The sequence below is a fragment of the Alosa sapidissima genome, chromosome 8 (assembly GCF_018492685.1).
Source record: "Alosa sapidissima isolate fAloSap1 chromosome 8, fAloSap1.pri, whole genome shotgun sequence".
Taxonomy (NCBI): domain Eukaryota; kingdom Metazoa; phylum Chordata; class Actinopteri; order Clupeiformes; family Clupeidae; genus Alosa; species Alosa sapidissima.
Genome location: NC_055964.1, coordinates 8,303,411 through 8,308,731, shown reverse-complemented (window position 1 = coordinate 8,308,731; position 5,321 = coordinate 8,303,411).

Below are 5,321 nucleotides of genomic sequence, written 5' to 3'. Positions count from 1 at the left end.
TACACCTGTTGTTATTTACAAACAATTTTCAACTTCTCAGACTCTAAATGACAAACAGACCACACATAACTCAACAACTACCCAACAAATCATAAATCATTACATCATACTTGGAGCTGTCAAAAGATCCCATTACATACATCACTCATTAACAAAGTAAGCTCCTTATCTGCCACTGTTTGTGCTGCAGCTGTGGCATGGCGTCTAAGCGCACCGTTTGTGTGGTGATTGATGTGAAGGTACAGGCTTTAGAGGCTACAGTAGCACATCTGTCTTCATTAGCCACGTCGCGCTTTCATTTCTGGTTACCTGGCAACTATCGGTGTTTGGCGTGCTCTCCTCCCTCATGGTAGGCTAATCGCGTTTTCTGAGGGGCCTCGTTGTCTTTGAAGCCGCTGCTGCTGGGCCACTCCAGGCTAGAGCAGACTCCCAGTTGTGAAGGATGCGATGCGCTTATTAACCAAAGGCCCTGCGTCATCATTTCCATTAAACTGACGGAACAATGCGGTGTGTTATATAAACTGATTAGCAAGTGTTGGTGAACCTCACTCTGAACCTTTAATGAATGCCCGTAGTTGTTATGACACAAGTTTTTTTTTAATTGCCCACTGTAAAATACTAAATGTAGGCTACAAGGTTTTCTTTTATTTGGGGCTTATGGCACTGCTTAAATAGATCCATAAAGTATGATATTAACTCCATGTAAAAAGTTAATATACACCCTGAGGCCATTGTGTGTTGGAGTGAAATGTGTGTATTAAATATTGAGTGTTATGGAGTCTTTGATGTCTTTGCACCTCTCCATGAGAGACAGATGCTCTGTCAGAGCTGTTTATCTGTGGAGATGGATGGTCGCATCTCTCTCTCTCTCTCTCTTTGTCTCTGTCTGAGAGGGCAATGTGAAAGGTCTAAACAGATGGTGAAAAATTTAGCAGGTCTATTTAGTGAGTGTTTACACAATCCTGTCTGCACCCATAATAAAAGTGATAAACAGAATCTAATGAATTATTCAGGAAAGACTACTTTTCTTCACAGGGTTTTGTCTGACATCATTTCCCCCCCCCCCATCACAGCTGGTTTTAGATGAAGGCTTTTATTAAGCAATGCTCTTAGCTTTTGATTCATGATATTTTAATTATGAACCTTTGTTGTGTTAAAACCACTGACAAAGAGAGAGGTGTATATGAGAGATTTTTTGTGTTTTACATTGTAATTATGTTGTGTTCATGAACTTGTTTGGCAGCAGGTTGTTAATGTTGCTGCACAGGTAACAGCTTGATAGGCAGTGGTGAGGTTCCTCTCCCCTGCTGTGGTTTCTGATTGACAGCTCCTGCAAAAGCCCAAACTGAGCTTTGTGCTGTGGTGCTACATCATGTTGAACTATGATTGCACTCAGTCTCCTGCTATGCACAATCAGCACCCAGAGGCTTTCTGAACAAAGGCTTTCTGTACCCAGTGGTGACCTGCCAAGTCATCAGTCTGAGCAGATGAAGTTCAGTCAGTCACGGTCATATGTCTGTCACCAGCATCCCACTCAGATGTTATAGAATATTGAATCCACAGCATGAGATCCTAATTATAATATTTGTATATTTACTGATGCATACATCCCATGTGGCCTTCACCACAATAGTACAGTGTCCAGTAGATGTCACTGTTTTTTTAATACTTCAAGGTTCAGAGGGATATTTGATTATAATAATCAAATCATTTTTGCCAAATACAAATGCAAATGTGGTAGGTCTATATTACCTGCCAAAGTAGAGATATACTTTTATTTTGCATGTTACCTGTTACTAGCCTGGCCCCTCCCACCTAGTATCTGCATTCATTTGCATCTGACTGAGACACTAGTCTGGCCTCTCTCCATTTATCAGTGTTTCCAACAACCCAATAAAAGGGCGACGACAGGGGATGACATTCATTTTGATGTGGCAGTGGTGAATGGTGGTAGCAACTAACCATTTACTAAGTATTAATATATGGTTTGTTATCTATTTACTATAATAGATAACATTAGTAAATTACTTACAAGAGTAGTTTTAAGTCACTTACAAACATATTGCAAATGTTTTATTGACTATTTACAAGGTATGACACTCTATACGGTAGATATAAAGTACAAACCTTTGGTTGAGAGCAAAATTACATTAATTTGTGGAGTTTTGAGCAAGACCGATGTTTGCATTAGCAATGAAATGGTCTACAATGGAAGTCTGTAGGGCAAGCTAGCATGTCAAAAAACAAACACTGTTATACCATTGACAATGCTCAAAATATTTTTAGACTTCTGTGGTAGTGTGGTGAATGTCCCTACAGACAAACCAAGGAGAGGTTATAACAAGACCTGCTTCTAAAGGAAGGGAATATTCTTACTTCGTGTTCCATAGCGTCAAATCAGTGGGCGTGGAAGATTCCCTTCCTCCAGTATCAGGTGTTGTTATAACCTCTCTGTACACTTTCAAAATGTACAATTCGTTGGTTTGTAGATTGGGGGCTGCAAAGGTTAGTCGAAGTAGGAAATAAATCCCCGATCAATGCGATTACATAGGCTGGACCAGGGGGTCAAGAGCGTGCAGATTAGCTTCGGGATGTTAGCATACGCCATTTTCAAGTACGGCACCGCATGGAGCATTTGGAACCAGCTCCGTGCACGAAAGTCCGTAGCTATTGGGCACGAGATCTCATGCACGTACATGTTGGTGGGCGGCTACCTATCCGGCGGCTCCAGCCAAACGTCATTCAGTGCATATTTCTTGTAGCCTGACAAGCCAGACTCACATCAAGATGTAGGGTCTGGGAACTTACCATAGGCACTGCTCAATCCGAGGGGCGGGATAAACAGTTGTCTTTCAAATTTCCTTTGCACAATAGGATAGCGCTACAACTCATGAGTCCCATGCATTTTCCCACCAGCGGAGCTAGTTGGCTAGTTGATCAAACTTTTGCCAATTTAAAAAAAGCTTAACTCGAGTCGCGATTCAAAGACCGCTGTTCGCCAGCAGCAGCATCCATCTTCTTTGTTTTCAAGTAGCAGGAAATTCACTCGGAACCGTTGCGTGATGTGATTGGCCTGATAGAAGTTTCCTTTTTCCAGATCGCAAGTCCACCTTTCTTTTACTGTCTATGAAGTCAATGGAGAGTTGCTAGACTACCCTGGCTGCAAATTACATTTGCTCCTGCTAGGGTGCGTCTAGATTTCTAGGCTATATTTCTTGAGGAGCCTATGAAAAGATGTGTATATTGTGGTTTTTTATGCATCATATGACAAATAAAGAAAAAGCTATTGATCTTGTTTCGTTGTTGTTCGTTCCGAACAAAAATAGCCTAAATATAATTAAAGACAATAAATTACACACCAGGGGCATAAAGCCCTTGTCTCGTTAACTTATACACCATGGGTCTCCAACACGTTGCTCTCAAGCTACCCATCACTAGCTGAAGGCTGAAGCAGTAGGCTACTACATGTAAACACAATTGTTGCCGCGAGGTAGCCTGGGTGCCATTCCGAACTTAGTCCCGCCTACAACATTTAAGGTCGGGAAGTTCGGTCTGGCATTGCTCCATTGTGGAGCAAGTATGCTCGCCCTAGATCAGGCGGACCAATCAAATCAGGCTTTACGATGATGGACAGGTGAGCAACAGCGCCTGGTCTATCACGTCATCTGAGATTAGGCTTATGTTTGAAACAATAATGCTGTGGCTAGAAGGATACATGGCTTTTAAGAGCCCATATGGAAAATGCATATTATTTAACTAGGTTTTATTACTGAAAACGATTATTTCTGAAAACTTTGGCCAAAGTTGACATGTGGGAAAACTCATGGTTTCACTTTCATCAAGGGAAAACAGCGCTGTTGCATTGCGACATGTTCCCTCGTTCGTTTGAAATCTCTGATTGACCACCTGTTCGAGGGATTTGCGACAGCCTTTCCCAGCTGTTTAACATGTTTGTAGCATATCAGTGTTCAACAGAATTATTTTTAACAGAGGGGATATAGGCGATCAGTTTTTTTCCTAATAGCCTACCCTACTACGTATCTCTTAGATTTCGCTAATGAGTGTTGTAGGCTAGGAGTTGACGGCACTAACTTTTACAATAGACCAGAAAACAATGTTAAGGCATTTGTGGAAAAGAAGGATGGTTCGTGTGTTTTCTTCCTACACCTTACGGTAAGCTATTTTGTTGCTCTGATTGGTTAGGTCTATCCAATTCAGTGTAGAGGCATTCCCCCCCTGTATCGGTTGAAACACGCCCCATAATTACGTCCCAATGGAGCAGTATCAGACTCATATTCTAACTAGAATTGAGTATGACTACGTCAGGCTAGCCACGAGGCATTCCAGCCTACGAATTGTATAAAAAGTAAACCATGCATAATTAAAAATAACTTAATTTAGGCTACTTGGCTACGCAATAAGGTTTCTATTAGAGCACAGCGCACGTTCAGAAACCAAAGTATTTCCCGACACCACATTTTAAATGAGTTGGGGACGTGATTGTCAGGCTCAGGCTGGCCGTTCTGTGCATGTATGTATCTTCCATTTTTGAATCCGGGTGGCTATTGAGGGCTCTGGCTCCAGTCATTATTGTGGCTACTGGCTATTATTGGCTTGATTTGGTCATGGGCCAGCGCTACAATATGTTTAGAGCACCTGCTACTGGATGAGATGGCAAACAATAGAATAAAAAACAAGGTAATCATAGACTGTAAAACTGCGCTACACATGGCACTAAAAACCGAATAGTTTATTTCTAGTTCGACTACGGATATTTCACGTCATGTTCGAATCCATATTCGAATATCAAATAAAAAGTGACAGCCCTATAGACAAGTCTTGCAGCAGCAGGACGGCAGGCAGATTCGTTAGAGCCACTGCTAACCAATGAAATGAAGGGCGACTCCACTCGGATTTTTTCTTCTTCTTGTTACAGTACGTGACAAGCAAGGTATGTGCATTATAGCCACCCTCTGAACTGGAGGACTACTCTTTTTTTTACAGAATATCCAATAAAAATCGACGTTGGTCCATGTGTCATTTCCAGCTTTAGAACTTGGCGCATGGTCAGAGCCTACTGGCGCTGGATTCGAACCCCAGTGTTCAATATGGCGTTGGCCGGATTTACTAGCCTAGCCTCCGCCATTCATTTGTATGGAGGGCGGGACTTAGTCACTCTCTCGAGTTATATATAATACCTCCATGGGCTTGACCAATGATTTAAAAGTTAACACAAAGTCTACGGCTACGCCCATTACCGTGCTAGGGTTGGAAACATTTACGCTACGCCCCAGTGCACATATGTGTCAGTCAAAGCTTGC